The sequence below is a fragment of the Desmodus rotundus genome, chromosome 2 (assembly GCF_022682495.2).
Source record: "Desmodus rotundus isolate HL8 chromosome 2, HLdesRot8A.1, whole genome shotgun sequence".
Classification (NCBI taxonomy): domain Eukaryota; kingdom Metazoa; phylum Chordata; class Mammalia; order Chiroptera; family Phyllostomidae; genus Desmodus; species Desmodus rotundus.
Window position 1 is genome coordinate 167,253,523 of NC_071388.1, and position 24,063 is coordinate 167,277,585.

Sequence of the window (24,063 nt, forward strand, 5' to 3'; positions counted from 1 at the left end):
TTACAAGGTTAAGTTATCACATGAGCTTTTTTTTGCTTTTCTGTTGGAATAGCAATAGGCCTCATTTTTTTCTTTTTACCTTTGTACACTGTTTGCCCTTTAAAATCCAGAGATCCTTCAACCTGATAATTCAATGGAAAGTTTTTACAAGATATTTTATACCAAAGTTCCTACAAAATGCTCAGTACCTTTGTTTTTAATCATTTTGGTATGTTAAACTATAACATTATAGATCCATACATAATAACAACTTTGTACTCAAACCAAGCTTGCCGTTAATCTTGTCCCTCTCTAGTCCACCTTCCCACTACCCTGACAGCTGACCATACAAATCGACCCTGTGTATTTTTGTTTTACAGCCCTTCAAATGTGTGCCAATTCCTTTAGAATAAAGCCCTGGAAATACTGTGCAGGGCTGTTTACAATGTGGCTCCCCCATATCTGTCTGGCCTCACCCACCTCCTGCCACAGCCTCCTTTTATTTCACGACGTGGCACTGCTGAACTGTATTTACTTTCTTGAAAATAACACTTGTTTCTAGCCTGCATGTTTGTCTTACAGCTTTATTTACACATAATTCCTTTTTTTGTCCATCCTAATTCTAAATCCTTTTATAAAACATTTTTAACTCTTTAACTTACTTATTTTTGAATTTATTTATTTTATTATTTTATTTTTTATTGTTGTACAAGTACACTTGTCTCCATTTTTCACCTCACCACGCCCCCACCCCACCCATCCCCTCCTCCCACCCTCGAACCTACTCCGTTTGGTTTTGTCCATGTGCCCTGGATACATGTTCCTCGATGGCCCTTCCTGTTTTTCCTCTGAGCTGTGCTACCGTGAGACTCAGAATGTGTTATGCATACCTCTGCATTGTTGGGGGAGAGAGATAATTTTCTTTCTATCCTTCTGAATTCTTCTGGCTGGCGTAACTGAATCAAATTAACATGAGACAGATTAACAGGAGGAAATAAAACATTTATTACATACGTATATATGGTGGTGCCCTAAGAGTTGCGGGGCCCTAGAACAAATCTGGCCGTCGAGGCTCTTATGCCACCTTTAGCTAAGGAGAAGAGGGTTGAGGGCTGCGGTTAGGAACTTCAACAAGAAGGAAGGCGATTGACGTGCAGATGGAAAAGCAAATTTTTGTTTAAGGCTACCCTGGGCCATCTTAACTACCGGACACAGAGGTCTTTGATGAAATAGGCCTTGCTAGGTTCCTCTCTTTCAAATACTAATTCATATTAAACTAGGGTCATCTATCATATCTCCCTTCCTGGAACAGAACCTCCGTCTGACTTCCTTTAGGCAGTTAGGGGGAAGATAAAAGGTTTTTCCTGAGTCTTTCATGTCTTAAACTAAACTTGTTTAAAATAATCCATACCCTAAATGTCATGTTCTGGTGGCAAACTCTGCTTTTCCTCTACTCCCGCCCGACCCCGGTCCCACTCCGAGTGTGTATCTGTAATCCCGTCTAGATGGACCGAATTCCTAGAGGACAGGGCCAACGTCTTACTTGTTTTCCAGGAGGATTCTTACTTGTCTTCCATTTGTATTGCAGAAGGCTCTTAGTAAATGCCGAATCAATGAGGGAATACTTTTCTGATTTAAAATGTGAATTTAATGGCTTAATTTTAGCCATATTGAAAAATATTTAATTTTATTCTCTCATTTATTTGCTTACTCGTTCATTCTACAAACATTTATAAAACGCTCACTATCTGCCAGGTCGTGTATTCGGCTTTTTTAGGTTAAGATGAGATAAAGTGCAGTCTTTGTCCTGAGGAAAAATGTAGTCAAATGGAAAAGAAAGTTACGTAAAGAAGTAGGTTCTATAAGATTGACATGGACAAGGATATTTTAATGCAGGAATGCAAATCACTAGCTGTACTTGTGACAGATAGTGCAGACATAACAGAAGAAGAAAACATCTGTCAGGTGAGGGACGGTGAGATTTTCAGAGAAGGCTGAGGGGGGGATTCTCAGCACAGGGTTGAGCAGATGCAGAGGCACCGATGGGAAAGAGCGTGTGCACGTAGCACATGGTGAGGTTGGGGGAGGGCCTGTGGAGGAGAAAACCCTGGACAGACGCCCCGGACTTGTCGAAGGTCATGTGCTCAGGAGTCGGGACTTTATCCAGAGCACTTTTGGACACTTTTTAATATTACGTGATATGTTACAGTGTTCTCTTGACTGCTTCGAGAATATGGGGGAAGGGGAAAAGGACAAAGAAGTTGAGTCACAACGTTCACTTTTAAAGATTACTCCGCCTTAGACTTCAGTTGTGTCATTTCATCTGCCAGTTTCCAGTGTTCTTATTTGTATAAGAATGACTAACCCCAAGTGCCAACCTCGTGTTTTTCCTTTAATGCACTTAGACTTTCTAAATAATATTTATGACTTGTGAGAAATTGAAATACTCATAGTATCTTCCAAAATAAATGAAAGGAAATCCAATTAGAAATGTGTTATAATATATAAATGTCAAGAAAAATTGAGAAATTGTTTTTTAATGGGGCAAATTTAAGATAGGATTACATTCTTTACAAACTTGAGTTGGTCTATAAAAATTTCTAAATATTTTCACTTTTTAAAACCTTATCTTCTTGACTGAACCTCCAAATAAGGTCTAATTTGCAAGATAATTTTAAGAACAGTTTCATTAATTCCTTTCTCAGTAGGTCCTCATGACAAAATAGCCCACGTTTCAGTCTCCAGAGCAGGCTGCCCTCTTTCTGTAGTGCGCTTATTATGGGCTAATAAAGGAGTCACCATGCTGTCACTCAATGTGCAAATATTTATTAAACTCGTAAAACTGAAAATGAAAATGCAAAGCCCTGAGCTATTGTTATTTTAAACAATGGACTATCAAGTTCTAAAACACCCTAGGTCAAATTTGAGGAAGGTTTACAATTTTGTTTTTTTCATAAATAGACAAATACCAAGTAGAGGTAAAAATGTCCAAACATTTATTTCAGCATATCACTAGGCCCCCAAGATAAAAATTGCATTTATGGTCTGTATCTACAACCCTTTCTTTTTGTTATAATTACCAATGGGAGCCATCCTGTGCTTTCCTCATGCCGCATTAGGTATGCTGAAGCTATCTTTCTTTTTTTAACAGAATTTTTATTCACTGCACACTTGAACTTTCTAAAATGCTATTCTCAGAAAGAAACTTAAAATTATCTTAGTGACTTCCAACAAGCTATCTTAGAGCAAGATTTTCACATGTTTCCATCACTGTAACAACCAAAAGACTATCTCAGCTTCAAATAGCTGGACTAAAATTGATAATGGACTTTGAGAGTTGGAAATGGCATCATCTTGCGTTTTCTGGATCTGAGGCCATTGCTCAGTCTATTATTGAATATTTAATTCTTAAAACCTTATTGGTCCTCCTAGACCCTGGCAGTCCAGAGGCAAATGAAGAAAAGGAAGTGGAAGTAACAAGTAAAATGACTGCAAGAGAAGTGAGAGCTGGTTGTCTCAGGGAAGAAGCAGAAACACCACGAATTTCTACTACATCACTGTTTAAACAAAAGATAATCAATACAATGACCTTGAATCACTCAGAAAAAATGTACTATTGTTATTATAATATGTGTTTTAAAAAGCAGGAAAGCGAGAGTATACAATGAAAGATTTAAAATCCTACTTTCTTTTTAGAGTTTCTACTCAGTGTGGTGTGTGCTGCACAGTAAATGAAAATACAAGTTCTGATGTTCTCTCATTCTTTCTTCTTCTGAAGGTTTGATGCCCACTCTTACGATCTACAGTGCGCACTCCGCTAGTGAGGGTGCGAAACAACAGGAAATGGGAGGTCTTGAACTCCATAGCTCAAGTCATTCTAGGCTATGAAATGAAACTTGCCTACTTAGCAACCTCCTAAATGCAACATAAATTTTGGTTAAAATCTTTCTCAGAAACAAAAAGGTAAAGACCAACTTCCAAAATTTCTTCCCTTTCCTACAAAGCATTTCATTTGTAAAGTGGAAAGGGTCACCTTGAAACAATAGAGGCTGTTTTTATTTTTCCTTCTGGAGTGGTGAGCTCTTGAGCCAAATTACCAATGCCACAGTGATTCATTGTCATAGGTAACAGCATTGAAATGTTGCTTTCAATGTACTATTTCAAAAAATAATCAATAATTAGAATGACAATAAATCATTCTTCCATACTATGAGACTTAGGGGAATATTTCACCTAATTTAAAAATCTTGTTGACCATTGACCCTGTGTAAGGCTCTATGTCCAGTTCATGTGAAACTATGAAGTCTCAGGATCCTAGTTCAAGTTTGGTGTGTTTATTTGATTTCCATATTATTAGTTTTGCCTCTTAGTAGTTCAGTGAAAAATAAATATATTTCATGTATTGAAAATTACCACCAGGTGATTATGCTTACCTTGTGTAACAATAGGTCTTAATATTGATTTTTGCATGGCAAAAAAAAGGTTTTGAAAAGCAATTAAAAAGTATTTTACTTTGAAGTATGCATATGTAATGAATGTTATTTTATTTTTAGGTTTTAATTTAGTTCCACTATTTCTGATTTTGATGTTTGCCTCACAGACTTTATTCTGTTACTATGGGAATTAGTCTAGATCTTTTGAGAGAGTTCTTAGCGTCTCTGTTGGGAACTAGAGATCAAGCATTTTGAACTTCTAGAAGAACAGAGCAAGAAGAGAAGTCCTCTCCTTCCATCTGTTCATCTTTTATTTTTACATCGTAATCAAGAGGTACTGGTCCTTAGCACTGATGTTACAGAAGTAGTAATATAAGTAGAAGTTAGGTCAGGGGCATGGAGGGAAGAAGCGTTGCATCTGAGGTTTTCTGCTCTGTTGCCCCGTCAGGCTTTGAGCCGGGCCGGTCAGTGACGTCCTTCAGGGCTCTCCCACATCTCCCAGCCCTGCCGTTCCTGCTGGACAGGGTTTCTCCTCCAACCACGAATTAACTAGCACTTGTGCAACAGTTTTCTCCAAAATAGTTTTCTATTGATCTTCCCCAATTATGTAGGCCTGTGGTACTTTGCTTATGCTATTTTCTTCCATGTTACATTTTTCTAGTATTAAGTATTAACAATTCAGCTGGATTTTGATGACATACCTGTAAATCCTAACTTGAAGTATGGAAGAGAGATTCTTTAGCCTATTTGATATTGTTGATCTCTGCATACTCTCTTCTACCAGTCTTACTCGTCCTAAACATTGTGGAAAACAACAATAATAGAATTAATTCTACTTAGGGTTTTCTTAGAAGATTGACAGAGTGTCATTTAATTACTATTTAATTTTTTATAATTAACCTTCTATAATGCATTCTAGAAGTAATGAAAACTTAAAAAAAATAGTATATTTTCAAATTTAAGAACAAGTACAAACATCAACATGTACTTGACAAATTGAAACTAAAACTCTTCTTTATGACCTCAAAGAGCCCAAAATATAACTTAAATATTGCCACCATAAGATATTTGTTTTGGAATAACTTGAAATGTCAAAGAATTTAAATGATTTTTTTCTAAGAACTGAACCAAGATAAATCAGAGAACCATAGCCTTATTTTAATGCAAATTGATATATTAATTAGCAATAAAAACATTCCAAAAGTAAATATCACAGGGCCTTGCTGTCAACATCAAAGGTTTCTTTCATCTTATTAATCATTGAATCACCACAGGTCCTTGTTTTACTTGAAAGACCAAACAAGTTAATTCTTTGTATATACATCAGCATCCCTCCTTTCCCAGACAGGCATTTTAATCTCTTCCAATCTCTGAGATAAATATATTTTTTCGTGTAATTATATAATTAGTCAATAGACCAGAACAGATCCCACGGAGCCACTCCACTGTGTGCTGTGCAAACATGTTGTGTTCCGCCCCTGGTAACTGGCCTACAGATCCCCCAGGAGTGTTTTGATCCTTTAAATAAACACGACTTGGGCAAAGGGAGGGAGGAGGTGTTGTATTTTCTTTATTGGCAGTGGAACCAGGAAGAAGAGCTTCACAATGAGTGCATATTAACATCATTTTAAAACAAACAAGTTGCTTGTGACCCTATAGCTCCCTCCACTGTTTCACAAAGTTTAAAAAGTGCAAGTAGAAATAATGTTGATGAAGAAATAATGTTTATGAACTAGGGCCTCTTAGGAGAAAAATATCACTTTCAATATGCAATGAAGTTAAAATAAAGAAATAAGCAACAAAGAGGCTTCTCATTGTAATATTTCTTAAGTTGTGAGGCATCTTACTCATTGTCTTCAATCATTTTACCATTACATATTCCTGCGTTGTCTTACTTTTTTGCCGTAAAAAGCAGTCCCTAGAATAACTGGCAGGCAATTTTTCTGAACAACTTCAACCAAAGTAAGCTTCATGAGCCTATCAGCTCCCCTTGAATAACCATTGCTCCATAAAGCAGGGGGTTATTTGTAAAAGCATCAGGTTACCTTTACTCCATCTACAGGGGTAGTAAATGAAAGGTGTAAAGAAGTAAATTTATTTTGCAAACTGACCAGTTAAAACCCTGCACATCTCATCTTTATGGCATAAGTGACTGTCTCCAGTTGGTATAGCCAAAGAAGCTGAAAAAGAGAGGGGAGAAGTCAGAGAAACATGATCTTGAATTCCAACCCTGACAAAATATGTATAATGTTCAAGTTATTTATCCTCGCTGTTCTTTCTTGTTCACATCTATAATTTGGAGGTGAAATCATCAGAGTTGTTGTGAGGGCTACAAACAATAATGTATGTGTAATGCTAGGCATGTGGCAGCTGTGTATTAACTGTAGTTAACACTCTTCCTGAGAAATCTGAGTTTCTGTTCCAACCGTCCAAATGAGCCAGAGTATCAAGGAGAAATAACTTCCTTCCCAAAGTTCTGAAAGTATAACACATGTTCAATCATACAAAACATGTGCTTTTCACTGAAAGAAATTACTATCATTTGACTTCACCATACTTACACAGTCTACAATGCAATCATATTTATTATTTATTTATTTGGGGTGACATTGGTTAATAGGGTCTTTAGGTGTCAACATATTTATTTTTTTGATATGAAGACAACATCAGAAATATAGTTGACCCGATAGAATTGCAGGCCCAAAAAACCTATTAATTTAAGCTATAAAGAAGGTAGATAAACAGCATATTCTGATGAGGGAGGTTTAAATAGTGAGTTGAAAAGGCTGTTATAGATTATTGCAAATCAAATCATGTTATTGATAGCTCTTTTGCCCTGCGTATTATAAATGTGTTTATTTTAGTATGTTAGGTCTTCATAACACAGTAAACAATGGTTTTATAAAATAACATAGCTAGATAGGAAAAATGGTTTGAACCTAATGTTTATACATTCTGAGTGACAGCTTGTCTCCAGTGAGTGCCGTGCTGTCTCTAGTTCTATGTACACAGTCTAAGTCACTCTCTATTATCAGGTAATAAAAACAATAAAGACAGTATAGATAGTGGTTCTGTGCAAAAATGTGCAGCCAAGTTATCTGGGTTTGAATTGTTGCTCTCTTAGCTACCTGACCTTGGGAGAGTACGTGGAATACCACGTCTGTGCTTCACTGTCTTCACCTGTAAAATGAAGCTATAAAAGTGTACACCTTGTAGCAGCTTCCTAGGGCTGCTGTAACACACTCCCACAAACTTGATGGCTTAAAATGACAAATGTATTTTCTCCCAGTTTGGAAGGCCAGAAGTCTGAATTCAAGTTATCACTAGGGCCATGATCCCATCAGAAGCTCTAGGGAAAAGCCTTGTGTGCCTCTCCCAGCTTTGGCGGCCGGGATGTTCCTTGGCAGGTGGCGGCATAACTCTGACCTCTGCCTCCATCTCCTCGTGGCCTGCCCACTGTGACTCTGAATGTCCTCTCCTCTTTTTGTGAGGAAAGATCATTGGATTGAGGATATTGGATACCTAATCTAGGATGACCCCTTATTAATTACACCAGTGAAGACTCTATTTGTTTACAGCATAAGATCACATTCTAAGGTTCCAAGGAGACATGAATTTTTGAGAGCCACTATTCGACCCACTATATACCTCCTAGGGTAGTTCTGAGGAAAAATGAGTTACTAGAATTGAAGCACAGAACAATGCCTGTCACCGATGTTTTAGTTAATGTGACTTCAAAAATTTCACATAGTTCAGGCAGTTTTACCAAAGTTACAGGTGTCCAAGTGTGAGTATCTGCTAGATAGCTTCTCTCAATAGCCCACTGTACTTTAAATTCAAGCCATTTAAATGTCTACATTTTTCACTCCCAGTGAGAACCACTGAGTTCCCCAGTTCTTCTAAGTGGCATTACTAACCCCATTCGCCCATCCCTCATCGCCCAAGACTCAAAGCCTCAACATTGATAACTCCTCCTTTGCTGTCTCATCTAATCAACCACTTGGTCCCATAGAGCGCACCTTGGGAGCGACTCACTTGTTGTGTCCTCACTTCCCCCTTTCCAGGTCAGACCTTCTTTAGCATTCTCTCAGACAAGAAATGGCATAACATGGTCACACAGTGAATCACAACGAACACACACACAAATGTACGCATACACACACATTTCAGGGAGCAGAAAACTAATTACATTTTCTTTAATTCAGAGAATTCATCTATTTTGTGATTTGATAAAATATGGAATATAATATACTACAATAAGGTAGCCTATCTAGTGTCTGTCCTTGTGAGCTGACTGTATGATGGAGGAAAGAGAAAGCTGCAGGGAAGAAAGGAAAATATTTACCATGTGTCTAATCTGTAAAATGTGAAAAAAAGCATAGAGATCTGGAATGGATCTTGTCTAAACAGTTTACAGCTCTGGCCTCAGTTGGCTTATCAGTAAAATATGACTTTGAAAAAGTTATTTAAATCCCCTAATCCTACAGATGATGATGTTTTACTATCTGTAAATTGAGGTTATACTTATCCATAGTTATACTTATGACAAGGTTGTCATAAAAAATTAAATGAGGAAACTATACACAAAATGCTTCAGAATAGTACTATGCCCCTAATACATGCTCAATAAACATTAGCCATTAGATACAATTTTAGTATCATGTAGATATTAATTCTCTAAAATTCTTGCACCTATTTGTTGCCTCATTTGATGGCTCATTGCTTTTATAGTGTATTTGCAGGTTCTGTTGCATTTTCACAAGTCAGTGTGGTTTGGGTACAGCGGGTACAACTGTTGGCAAGAATTTGCCTTCTGAGTCATCAACAGCTATTGGACAGCTCCTTAGGCAAGAGGTGTACTCTTTGTGAGCCTAGTGTCCTCTGGGATCCTTATCTACAACAAGTGGTAAGATGTATTATGAGAACCAAATAGCACACAGAAAGCACTCGATAAATGGTGTTTATCCTTATTATATAAGTTTTTTCCCCAGTCTCAGATTCTGCGTGAATATCAATGTGTGCAGTCCACTGTGGTATAGATGTTATATGACGTATCTGGACAGAAGACATTTGAGCATTGTGATAGAAGGTCTTGAGCTACTTATATTTCTAATGCTAGAATAATCCATAATCAGCACCTATTGAAAGTTGAGGTACTGACGAATGTTGGGTCAGATAAAAGTGATCACTCAGTAAAGTGAATGAGAGAGCCTAAATTCGGAGGTACAATTAGCAGGGTTAAAATAGAGGTGAGCTTTCACACAGCTTATTTAAAAGCCATATGGATGGCTTCTTATAAAAATATTGTGTGATCAATAAAAACTGTACTCAGCAATTACATTAACAAAGTATAATGTGCGTGGTTGAAAAGCAACTCAGACAACTCTTCACACACACACTGTGTGAGGCCATGCTTGTCTAAATATAACATATTTTATTATACAGATTACCGATATCCCACATATTGTCCTCCATGTCCAGGAGCGAAGCCTCATGTGCAGAAACTGTGCACTTAATGGAAAAATAAATGCCAAAAAAGTTCTAACTACATACACACACATCCTTTTTAAAAGGTCTTTTTTAGCAGCATAAAGAAATAAGCACAGAACCATGACTCTGACAACGCAGATGCAAACATACTGAGATCTGCGCAGAGTTACGCATTACACTTTACCTGCCATTGGGATATTTTCTGCTTATAAGGAGCTCAGGAGCTGGTTAGGAGTTCTCACTGCACCCATAGGAAGGACAGACACATAAAGCAACAGATGAACGCATGCCTGTGCTATTGGGGGTCATTTGCTTTTAACATGATAGTACTTAGAGGGATGGTCAGAGGGAGCACAGTGACGAAAGTGTTTTGCAGCAAAGTTTTCACCAGGTTTTTAAGAATGATCCGTATTCTATCTGACAAAATCAGGATGCATGGTGTCTGCAGAACATTTGCATGTGTTCGGCATAAAAAACACAGTTGGAAAGTTACTCAGAGGACAAAAGGACCAGGCTCACTGAGTTTCTGTTTTGACCTGGTAAGAGAGCCTTAGTCGTGAAGAACTGATTCTGAACGCATGGTCCATTCTGTCACTCACTCTCTTTACTGGCCTTCTGTCTGAGTCCTAGAAGGATATGTGCTAGAAGAGTGTAAGTGCTAAATATATATTGACTCTGCTGCATTAGAAATAATATGAGAGGCTAATAAAAACAAAAGAGAAACTAAGAATTGAAAGAGTTGTTTCAGTAAAGGCTCTATTGGACATCGAAGGTCTAAGCAATCTTAGCTGGGGGCCCTCTAACCAACTGCACCATGAAGGGAGAAGGGACATTCTTTCCCTCTTTGCCCCGAATGAGTCTTTCTGCCTCGGTGTCAGGGACACCTCAGTTGACAACACTTTATGAAGCAAAGATGTACCTGATGGGAAGCCGCACCACTGCGTGGAGTCTGGTGACACCCAGTGGGAGGCCATGGTACCGGGTAGGACAAAATCAATGCAGTCCCACTGGAACCCACTTAGGTGTGAACCCCGCTACATGCTCACACCCTGGAAAGCCCTGAACGCCCTGGGACAGGGCCAGGGCCAGGCCAGAGTGGGTCTGCAAAGAGGTTTTAGGGGGTCTCAAGAGTCAAAGAGATTGGAAGTATTCCTGATTTTAAGATGCCATTAGTTTCTCAGGTTGCTAATGTTTAGGAAAAATGAAAATTAAATTTTTATATTTCCAGTTGTTTACAGGTTTTTGGCTTGAGTCTTCCAGTTGACAGAGTTAAAGAACTTGATTAAAGATAAAATTAATTTTTCTTATATATTTTATTTTGCAAGTTTTCTCTCATATGTACTTATCTCCATGCACATAAACACATAAACACATGTACTTCTATCCAGTAAAAACAAAATACTCTGAATATTAGTCCTTAATTGCAGGAAGTGGGTAGTTACAAAAACTCTTTGCTAAATTGTGCATCACTAATTCATGTAGCTTTACCCTCCAGCCCCCAGAGGAATATAAAAATGAATGTGGGTGCCAAACATGATACTTCTAAGAGGTAATTCAATTCTAGTTCAATTCACTTTAGACAAAATGGGAAATGTCTTGTACTTTATTGCCTTGAGCTTCTCATACTAAAAACAATCCCTAAAGAATTTGCTGCATGGAATGTTTTTGGTGCCCAAGGCAACTGTCTTCTCTGACTCTGTAACAGAATTGACCTCAGTTATACTTGTTGAAGTTCAAATGTTTGGCATTTCTTTAATGAATAAGGTACACGGCAACATGCCGCAAGGGAAACTGTTTTAAAATAGAAAAGAGACAGAAAAGAAAGCTGATCACATAACATGCATGTTTGGTCTACTTTGCCCTCCAGCATATTTTAGTGTTTTGATTAAATCAAATGATTGATGAATACATAAAAAATAAACTCAGATGGATGATAGAATAAAAAAATTAAACGATGATAAAAAATAAATTAGAAGACAATGTGGATACATATGAAATATATTTATAAAATATATCTAAGACACAAAAGAAAAGTTAAGAAATTACAAAAAAAAAGTGAGAAAGAAGACCATAAAAACGAACAGAAAGAAATTCTGAAAGCCAACACATCATTGAAAAATAACCGGCTGACTGGAAAACATGGCAGACAGAATGTTGTCACCATTATATCAAGAGCTGTGTTAAATCAAGGAGAAAAAATGTTAATACTTTTTAAAAAAAGAATTAAAGACCTGAATACTTTATAGGAAAATATCAGTGCCCCATGAACAAACAAAAACTTAAATCTCTTTTTTAATTGAAAAAGAAAAATAAAACAACGTATACATTTCAAATTCTCTTTAAAAGGATAATATCCAAACTTTGTGAAACTATAGGAAAAGAAACATTCATGCATTATTATTGGAATAGAAGTTGGTGCCACTTTTCCAAGAAACAGAAACACACTCACAACTCTCGTTTCAGAATTCTGCGCTTGTGAATTTGTTACAAACATGACACGGGTGAAGTAACCATCATAAAACATTAAATAAAAGAAGCTGGATTTACAATGATACTTGTTTTATCCCTCGTATCATCTCAATTTCATAGTGAAAATGGAAGAAAATACAATATTAATAATGGTTACCAGTGTGAGAGGCTATTTTAAATGAAGACAGGATCTGAAGCATTAAAACAATCAGGTCCCATGTGTGTATACTTTATTAATGAATATATCTATGCTTATCTCTATATGTATCCTCATGATATTATACAAACATAACTTCATTAATTAACACAGTAACCACCTATGTAAGCCTTATTGTATGACTGACATAATTTATGTTGGTGATCCTAGGAAGTAAATTTTTCTTCTATTTTTCTTGTCAGGTAAAGAACATAGTCTTCTGTGAACAAATTGGATGGTCTGTAGTATACAAATAATATAAAGAGTTTTCTTCTCTCTTCCTCTATTGAGTTTAGATAGCATTAACTTGGATATCACTATAGTTAATGCTACACATTCTGAATTAAGATTAGGCTGTTAAAGTTTATATCTTTAACAAGTTAATATTTGTAAAATTAGAAGAAAATTTATTGCTAGCAGGTTATCAGCCACTGCACAGCACTAAGAAGATCCATTAAAAAGGGTCTCTTGTGACTTTAATCAATTTTTTGGTGATTTTTCTGGTCTTTCTCTTACTGTGCTTACCATAAGAATTGTTACCACAAGATGTACTTGGCAGGATTTGACACAGTCGATCGTGTCCTCCTCCATAATGTCCTTTGTCTCCCTGGCTTCTAGGCGCCACATCTCTCAGATATCCTTCTCACCACACTGGTTGCTGCATCTCCTCCTCCTCCTCCTTTTATCCTCTTCCCTGAGACCTGTCAATGGTGGTGGCATCCATGGATTGGTCTTCATCCTTATCTCTATCCACATTTACCCCCTTGATGATATCATCCATTCTAGTGGCTCCAAATACCCTTATGTGCAGGTGTTTTCTCAAATTTATATCCTTTAAACTCCATATTCACATATCAAACTATCTTGGAAATACAAAGAATATTAACGTGGATAGGCCACACCTCAAACTTAACATGTCCCCAACAGAAACCATGAACTTCTCCTGCTCGCTATGAACTCCCCCACCAAGGAAAACCAAACAAAAACAAAGGAAACATGCTTCTCCCACAGTCTTCTTCCTGCCAGGGAATAACATCTGCATTTCTCCAGTTGTTCAGGCCAAACACTCGAGTCTCCTTGACTTCTTCTTTGCTCTCACATTTCACATCCAATCTATGCTCTTCTCACAAAAGATATTTAACCACCTCCCCCAAACCCCTATTGTTATCATTCTCATTTGAGCTATCAATACTCTTCACCTGGATTAATGCAATTAATCCTCTTAATCCTCTTAATGGGTCTGTTTTTACTTTTGTACACCACAATCTACTCTTAATGTATCACGCACCGTGATTCTTTATAGTCCTCATAAGGCCTACAAAGGCCCAGGATCTGGATCCCCATTGCCTTTCTGACCTGTCCACCAGCTACTCCTCCACTAGCTCATCTGCTGGACCATAGTAACTTCCTTTTTGTTGCTTGAAAATGCTAGCCATTCCCTTGCCTTAGGGTCTTGGCATTGTCTGTTCCCCCTACCCTAGTATATTCTTCCTCTAGGTAGCTTTAGGACCAATTCCCTAGGTTCCATCAAGTCTTTTCTCAAATGTGTCACTTTCTTGATGAAAGTTACATGGACTACCCTATTTAAAATTACAGCCATTGAACTGAACTCTTGAGTCCCCTTCCCTGCTCTACATTTTCCTACAATACTTAAAAAAAATTCTTAGTAATTTTATTTATTTGTTTGTTTGTTATTTTTAACTTTATTTTTATTGTTTACACTATTACAAATATCCCCATTCCCCCTCTTTGCCCGCCTCCACCCTGTGCCTGCCCCCCTTCCCTCTGGCCATCACCACACTATGGTCTGTGTGTGAGGGTTATGCATGTATGTCTTCTGACTAATCCCTTCACCTTCTTTCATCCAGTTCCCCCTCCCCCATCCCCTCTGACAGCTGTCAGTCTGTTCCATGTATCTGTGCCTCTATTTCTATTCTGTTCATCACTTTATTTTGTTTATTAGATTCCACATGTAAGTGAGATCATACGGTACTTGCGTTTCACCAACTGGCTTATATTACTTAGCATAATAATCTCCAGGTGCTGGCAAGGATGTGGAGAAAAGGGAACCCTAGTACACTGTTGGTGGGAATGCAGACTGGTGCAGCCACTGTGGAAAACAGTATGGAGTTTCCCCAGAAAATTAAAAATGGAAGCTCAGTATACTATATAAAGATTTGCTGAACGAGTGAGAATGAGAAGTGGGTTTATCAATCATGGCACAACTTTTGGTCACAAGTCCATAGTTTATGATAGCACATATTTTTGTCTTTGTTGTTCAAAATTAGAAATACTTATAAAACTTGATAATCTACACAAAGTTAGTCAGTATTTTAATGAGCCCAACAGACATCAACACAGGCTAGGAAACGGAGCTGTGGTAATCACATGGCTGCAAATAATGTTAAAATGACCTAGTCCAAATGGGAAAATCATCCTCGAGGAGAAGAGTGGTCTCTTGGTTGTTTTATTTTACGTGATACAATTTTTTCTTTTAGTTCTTATAGTGGCTTTTAACTTTTGTGGAGGTTTCTCCACTAACTTTTATTTTGAAAATTAAAAAATCTACATGCATTCCTTAATTGTAAACAGACATCACATGGAAGATTTAAAGCTTTACAGATAGATCTCTTAGACCACTGCCTTGAATGTTTTTTTCTCTGTGGTTTCCTGGGGTAACCAGTAAGAATGAAAGAATGCAAGCAAACACCTTGTAACAATGCCTCATTCACTACATACTTGGGACTTTACTTTCAGTAAATTCTGACCACCATGACTTAGTCTATTAAAAACAGGTATCTTACGCATGTTTTGGGGATACTTCCTATAGAAATCTTCTAGTCTACACTTACGTTTCAAGAAACTTCAAAACTGTTACTGAACTGGAAACAACAGCTTGATAAAGTTTGGAGGAGGGTTGTTGATGTTCACCCATAGCAGCCCCTTCAGTGGTATTTATTTACTTGGTTGGTCATCAGAGTTCATGGGTAACTGTCAAGGTAATGGGGACATTGAGGGAGGCTCTAACCAAGGAATATATGTGATTTCCCGTGAATAGTCTGATACTGACAAGCAGGCCATGGCTGCCTGAGGGTTTGGCAACTTTCTTATCACTCTACTCCTCTTGCCTGAAAAGTTGTGTGGATAGTTAAACTACACTTTTACTATTATTATTATTATTATTATTATTATTATTATTATTAGTCTCTACTCCTTAGCAATGTGTTCTTTTCTTAACTCTGTGTTTGGTTTAACATAATAAAGACTAAGACATGCAAATCTGCCAATAGAGTTACTATTAGCAAGCATGCTTTAAACATGCTACATTTATATGAATCACAATTATTCTTTGGTACGTACAACACTTCTTATTTAAATTAATTTACACTCTCTTAGCAAAATACCAAAAGGAACTAGATATGTAGCCCTTTTTAATAAAGTGAGACAATTTAAATGCTGGAGAAAAAGAATAAGCACTGGGCTTTCTTCTATCTAGACAGCCAGGTCAGACCAGTCCTGTGCAGAAACACCGGTTACAGCTTAGTTTTGTAAACTAAATTCTGTGATTACAGTGAAAACCCAGCTCTGAACAAGAGGGGTTTTTTTTTCCTTTTTTCTTTTCAAAGGCGCGTCCAGCTGGAGCCAGACAACTCTGGAAATAGATCCCAGCTGTTTAGATTATCTCAACCAAAGAACAGCTAAATACTGCCATGGAAAGGGCTATCAGTTGTAAATTCTGGTTTGAAGTATTAGGTAGAAAGCCAAATCCTTTAAGACCACTCCCACTCTTCAGTAGCTTGGAAGATAGTAAGAGGAAGAGATTAATTCTTACTTGTGGTTTTAACTGGCCCAACTATAACAGGTCTCTTGGTGTTTTAAATTGTTTCATACATAAGTGCAAGCATTTTCTAGATGTGCATATTTCCAAGTTGGAAAAGCTAGTCTTTTTCCAGGAAATGTAAATTTTGCCTGTTTTGAGATAAACGTGCCATGTATCATAATTGTTTGTGGATTGGGTACTTGGTTTCACATTTAGCTTTTTTGCCTTTTTATAAATGCAAGCAGGTAGATATGTCTATAATAGAAAGCCTCATTCCTATTTCTAAGTCTCGTTACACAGCATAAAGCATGTGTTAGTTAAAGCATACACAAGTATTCAAAAAACAACATGGTACATAACCAGATGGTAATTTCTTTTGACAATAGGCATCACTATATTCCTATGTAATTTGGTAGTAACCTGTCTTAGTCATCATATATTGGGTTGGCCAAAAAGTTTGGTTTTTTTCTGTAAGGTGGCTCTAGTAGCACTTAGTTGTCTTTAACTTCATTCAAAACAATTTTGTTAGATTGTATTGTGACAGCTTCATGTCAGCATACATTTAAAAAAACTTATCAAAATTGGTGAATTTTTGTGCAGCCATTTTAATATTGAAGATGGAAGAAAACAACATTTTTGGCATATTATGCTTTATTATTTCAAGAAAGGTAAAAATGCAACTGAAACTCGAAAAAATATTTGTGTAGTGTTTGAAGAAGGTGCTGTGACTGATCAAAAGTGCTTTGAGAAGTTTTGTGCTGGAGATTTTTTGCTGTAAATGCCCCACAGTCAGATAGACCAGTTGAAGTGGATAGCAAGCAAATTGAGATATTAACTGAGAACAGTTGGTATTATTCCACACATAGGAGAGAGCCAACATACTAAAAATATCCAACTCAATAAAGTTATTGGTGAAAATGAAAAATGTTTCTTTTATTTTACAAAAAAACCCATATGGACTTTTTGATCAACCCAATACTTTACTACTACTAAAATGAATAATAGTACATATCAATCTCTGGAAATAAGATTGAATAATTTTATTCTCTAGATAAATAAGTCTCCTCAGTTTTACTTTGTGTCTGGAATTATCTTTCAATAAGAAAAATATTTTAAAACAATTTATATTTATTTAATATAACTTAATAAATATAAAATTAATATGAATCACACTGCAATTTTTACAGACATGTGTAGCATATTTTTCCAGTATTCACATATTCATAAATATTTGAATTTCATTTTTGTTCAAACACCTGACCAACAGAAAATCATTTCAAGTATAAATATTTGGTCTCTCAAGAAAGAAGGATTTGCCTTTTTGGCTCTCTGAGCAGCAACATGGCGGTGGGCAAGAACAAGCGCCTGACAAAAGGTGGCAAAAAGGGAGCAAAGAAGAAAGTGGTTGATCCATTTTCTAAGAAAGATTGGTATGATGTGAAAGCACCAGCTATGTTCAACATAAGAAATATTGGAAAAACACTAGTCATGAGAACTCAGGGAACCAAAATCGCATCGGATGGTCAGAAGGGCCGAGTATTTGAAGTGAGCCTAGCTGATCTGTAGAATGATGAAGTCGCATTTAGAAAATTCAAGCTTATTACTGAGGATGTTCAGGGCAAAAACTGCCTGACTAATTTCCATGGCATGGATCTTACCCATGACAAAATGTGCTCCATGGTCAAAAAATGGCAGACCATGATTGAAGCTCATGTTGATGTCAAGACTACCGGTGTTTATTCTGTGCTGTCTTTACTAAAAAACGCAACAATCAGATTCGGAAGACCTCTTATGCTCAGCATCAACAGGTCCACCAAATCTGGAAGAAGATGATGGAAATCATGGCCCGAGAGGTGCAGACAAATGACTTGAAAGAAGTGGTCAATAAACTGATCCCAGACAGCATTGGGAAAGACATAGAAAAGGCCTGCCAATCTATTATCCACTTCATGATGTCTTTGTTAGAAAAGTCAAAATGCTGAAGAAGCCCAAGTTTGAACTGGGAAAACTCATGGAGCTTCATGGTGAAGGTAGAAGTTCTGGAAAAGTTACTGGGGATGAGACAGGTGCTAAAGTTGAACGAGCTGACGGGTATGAGCCCCCAGTCCAAGAATCTGTTTAAATTCAGACATTTAATGGTGACAAATAAAAAGACCTATTTGTGATATAAAAACAAAAACAAAAAAGAAAGAAGGATTTATTTTCCTTAGTATAGGTGCTGTATGCTTCATTTAGATGTTCTTGTCTATGGAACCTTAGCAAACCTATCCAATAGTAGTATTTTGTACAAAGATACATGCTAATTTTGGTTGGGTAAAAGTTTGAAACCACAACCAAATTCATTTTTCTACCTGGTGCTATGACATATGACTGTAAAACAATTCTCTTGAACTAAATTTGTGTCTGTGCATGTGTGTGAGATGAAGCTGTGTAGTTGAATATACCTTCTTAAAATAAGGGTACAGAGAGTTAATTGGTAAAGGGTGCGTTTTCAACCTTAAACAAGTGGTAAATTGTGTGAAATTTGCTTTTACAGCAGATAGAAACCTGGCAAGAATTTCTTTCTGCTCTTACCTCCAATAACTAGATAAATTCAGTTTCTTTATATGTGTTCTTAGTATTTAAACTGGATCTTATTTGAAAAGATAGTCTAGGATGAATAGATAAAAACATTTCAGTGTGATCTTCCAGAAATGGCAATAGAATCTTAATTTCTTAAAGAGTAAATTTAGGCAATATGCCAGGTTTTGAAAGTCAAATGCTTTTAGATGATAACTAGTAAGTTTCCCATAACATATAAAGTTACAAATTGAATTTTTAATACCCAAATTCCCTATTCACACATGCACTGTCTTCATAGTTACATGAAAATATAAACTGTTATTTAAAATATAAAAACTTTAAAATTTGAAGAAAATAAAAAGCAATGTTTCCCAGGGTAGGTGAAATTGTCCAAAAGTTTTACCTTCCTTTCCCAGAAACAAATACTCAGAGCAGTTAACCAAAATGAGGATTAAAAGAGGATAAATGAGTGTATGGTTTTGGATATATCGAGTTTATGGTGCCTGCACTTGTGAAGGACTTTTTCTTATCTCAAGTAATAAATTACCTTGAGGGAATACTACCATTTAAGGAGATGGTGAAAGAAAAAAAGTAGAACACAAAGGAGAAAGAGGAGGATTAATTAAATGCGGTGGGAAGACCACCAGTAGAATTGTATATCAGAAGGCAAGAAAAATCGAATCCTTAAGAAAGAGTAAATATTTAACAAAGCCTGAGGTATGGTGAAATAAGATTAAAGCTTAATAGAAGCCAGTTGGATTGGGCCAGTCAAAGGTCATCTATAAAGAGTTTTGGTAAAGAGATTGGAGTGCAAGTCATCTTGGAGTTGGTGGTTGAATAAACGGGAAGTGAGAAAGTGGGACCAGCAGCGTATGCAGCTCCTTTATTAAAGGATGAGACATAGCGAGAAGATTATGCATGGTTAAAGTAGGTTTTTGTTTGCTTGCTTATTTTGAAGATAGAAGATACAGGAGTATTTAATAAATTAAGGGAAAACAAGCAGTGGAGAGTGGATAGGATGAGGCTCTAGATTGAGGGCAGAGGCAGATCTCAAAAGAGACTGGGGTGTGTAGAAATTCTTCCAAGACCATCAGTTTTCCAAATCCCCCTAACCTGCTCTGTATTTGTTTCTCTACAGCACTGATTACCTTCTATGGCACTATATAATTCATGTGTTTATTACATCTATAACTTGTCTTCTCCACTCTCTACCCTCAATTTCTTCTGCGATCTTGTTATTTCCTACTATTCCCTCTTACCTTTTAAATGTACGTATGCTCCACCCTGGCTGGTGTAGCTCAGTGGATTGATCGTGGGCCTGTGAACCAAAGGGTTATTGGTTTGATTCCCAGTCAGGGCACATGCCTAGTTTGTGGGCCAGGTCCCCAGTAGGGACACACGAGAGGCAACCACACATTGATGTTTCTCTTCCTTTCTTTCTCCCTCCTTTCCCCTCTCTATAAAAATAAAATAAATAAAATCTTTAAAAAGATAAATGTAAGTGTGTGCCTAGGACTTTATAAAGTTCACAGAGGCAGAGATCTTTATCTTTTGTTCATTCATATATTTCAATTACCTATAGTATGGTCGGCACTCAATAATAAATATTCGAATGAACAAATATTGGAATGTAAATTAAAAAATGTTGGGATTAGCTTGAAAGATTTAATTTTTTACAAGAGAAGTAGCAATAACTATCTGCAATTTACAAGAAAGGTAGGGGAAGAGAAGTTTAATACATACTGAAAGTTAAACATTTACTATATATATCAGAGGTTATTTGTGGAAGCCCATGGGCCCCATTTAAGTTCATGATTTGTTTATCCCACATAATAATTTTTCGTTATTATTAGCTGTCATCATTTAAACATAGATTTAATGCAAAGGTTCAGATGTATGTCTTGTCTTGGAAAGCACGAGGATGGGGCAACACTTGACTCACATTTCTGCATCACAGCAATTGCCTGGCTCTGATGTGAGGTTGTCCCTCACCACCTCCCCCCAGCACATAGGCTCACAAGATAAAGCAAGTGACCTTCATTTGCCAAAGTCCTCACCATTCACTATAGGAGACTTAACTCTTAAGTCTATTGTCAATTGTCATTTATCATTGAACTTGAGTTATTGTTTGTATAGTACAGCTGCTTTATTCATTTACATTATCTGCTTGGCTTTGTTAGTCAGATGTGATTGCAATCCATGTTATTGATATTATTCAATGAACAAATAATTCATGTTCCAGTGAGGTTTTCTGATGTCCTTGGAAACATAGGCGTACCTCATTTTATTATACTTCACTTCACTGTACTTCCTAGGTGTTTAATTTTTTATAAATCAAAGGCAAAATCCTCCACCAACAAAAAGATTACAACTGTCTTTATTGCCATAGTCCCTTTATGGCAATGGTCTGGAACTGAATCTGCCATACCTCTGCTGTCTGCCTGCTCATTAAACTCTTCACCAGGGCTAATCAGGCCCTGCATAACCTGTTTTAGCCCCCTTCGCAACTCTCCACTTGGCTTTAAACGCACTCCTATTCCAGTCTTCAATGCCTTCTTCCTTTTTTGTAAGTGTGTCAAGCTCCTACCAGCCTCTATGCTTTTGTACAGTGGTACCTCGGGACTCATTGTTAATTCATTCCAAAACTCGTGGCAAGTGAGAAACTGATGAATACCAGACAAGCAACAAGTGATGAAGCATTTTCTCTCGGGAGTGGCATGGCGACTCACACAACTTCTGCCAGGTGCAAAGAGTCCTGAGGAAGTGCAGAGTGCTGGAACATTTTTTTCTCGTCAAAACGCAATGAGTACATGTTTGACGAGTTCTGCAGCTGACAAGTACCGAGGTATGACTGTACTTTCAGTTTCCTTTACTGCAATTTCTTCTTTTCTTTATACTCAGCATGGCTGGCTCCTAATTTTGCCACACATGCAAACATTTATTAGAAAGCATCCAGCTCCTTCTCTCAAAGTCATACAAGACGTTCTGAAATCTCAACGTATTGAAATACGTTGTCCTCTGACCTTTCAAGTCCTCCAACAAGGACCTTCCATGAAAGTTTATTCAAGGCAAAGGAGATGATTTCCTAATGGTAGCATTAATTTAAGCTCCTAGTCAGAATCAGGTGACAGAGACTGCATGCAGAGCAGATTGGAGTCACAAAACTATTTCATTTTGAAGAATGTATGCCATTTGGTGAGATTTTAAAACCCCATTTATGCAAATACAAGGTTGCTCATTCAATGTACCTAGCCAATAGACATATCTTGAACACCACTCATTTTCCTGAGAAAAATTACTTCTAGCACATTAAATGCTAAGTAATAAACTTTCTGGTATCACTTAGAGTTACAAATGGTGCCCCTCTGACATAGGTTTTCCATCCGTGTCCTTTAAATGCCGACAAACTATACCTGGAGTGTTAGTCCATATTAGTATATTTGAAATATTAATTATCCCTAAGAGGTAGATAAAATTAACACACAGTCCTATACACATATACTCACATATATCATGTTCTCTATTCTGGTATATTTTAGAGTAAATCATAGAAAAACATAACAATTAGGGAATCACTCACATATAAAACAAATGATGGAGAATCTTGTCCTTACTATGTACCCCCGTACCATTTTTCAGTGAATTGACAAGGGATTAAAAAGTTGGCTACTGAGACTAGGAATGCCTGCTTCACCCCTTTACTCTTTCCGCGGTCCAGATGGAATCTGAAGAAATTATTTCTGACACCTTCCATTGTAACTTGAAATGTGTTTGGTTGCATAGAAAGCCCATCTTGATTTGACTTAAAAATGGATTGTTGGTTTTGCATTTCTGGATCTTTTTGGGTTCAATAGGCTTTGCAACCTTTCCTCAATAATTATCACAAAACTCAAATAATGTCCCTCCACCTTTTCTTGCTGCACAAAAAAATTTCATTTCACACATGTGTAAGTAGCAACATAAAATTTACTGAATTTCACAACATACACTGAGGAGAGGGTTTAATGTCAAATATTCCAAGTTCAACATTCTTAAATTTCTCATGAGACATCACTCTCCTTTTAGATCTCTTCTACCTCACCAGTGATCAGCAGATGTCTTCTTTTACTCTTCCCTTCCCTCAGAAGCTGCCCAGCTCCTGCTGATTCCTTCCCTTCTTCTCTTCCAAAAGCTCGTGTTACCTTTTTTCCACACATATAATAGCCCTATCATTTACTTTGAATCCTAGATACCAATTGATAGCACAGAACCAAAAGGCCCAGCTTTCACTAAGAATGAGTTTATCAAAACAGTAAATGTGGGTCTTTTCTTTTGGAGAATTTGTATGTCAGCAGCCTAGAAAAAATAAAACTAAATTTCCACATTGTTACATCTGTTCTTAAGGAAAAATAGATGGAGTTCCAAACACCCTACAAATATATTTTTGGAACACAATCTCTCCTTAATTTGGAGAGTTCATGAGTAATGAAAATAGGAAAACATATTCATTAATTTTAGATTTTTGTCAAATATGATAGATGTGGCTTCTTATGATGATACATAAGAATAAACTCAAAATGAATTAAAGACTTAAATGTTAGACTTAAAACCATAATAATCCTAGAAGAAAACAGGCAATAAAATCTTAGACATTTCTTGTAGCAATATTTTTTCTGATATATCTCCTTGGACAAGGGAAACAAAAGAAAAATAAACAAATGAGACTACATCAAACCAAAAAGTTTTTGCACAGCAAAGCAAACAATCAACAAAACGAAAAGACAACCCACTGAATGGGAGAACATGCTCTCCAATGATACATCTGACAAAGGGGTTAATATTCAAAATGTATAAAGAACTTACAAAACTCAACACCAAAAAAACAAACAATCCAATTAAAAAATGGGCAAAGGACCTGAATAGACACTTCTCCAAAGAGGACATACAGATGTCCAATAGACATATGCAAAGATGCTCAATGTTACTAATCAGAGAAATGCAAATTAAAATCACAATGACCCATCACCTCATACTTGTCAGAATGGCTATCATTAATAAATCAACAAACATCAAGAGTTGTGGAGGATGTGGAGAAAAGGGAATCCTCATGCACTGCAGGTGGCAATGCAGATTGG

The 24,063-nt window shown here is 36.8% G+C and overlaps 1 protein-coding gene and 1 pseudogene across 2 annotated transcripts in view; both read left to right on the plus strand.

The window, feature by feature from the left end:
• PPP1R1C (protein phosphatase 1 regulatory inhibitor subunit 1C) overlaps positions 1 to 24,063 on the plus strand; it is a 127,675-nt gene that overhangs the window by 81,006 nt on the left and 22,606 nt on the right. The window lies entirely within an intron of this gene.
• LOC112305807 (small ribosomal subunit protein eS1-like) lies at positions 17,711 to 18,531 on the plus strand (annotated as a pseudogene).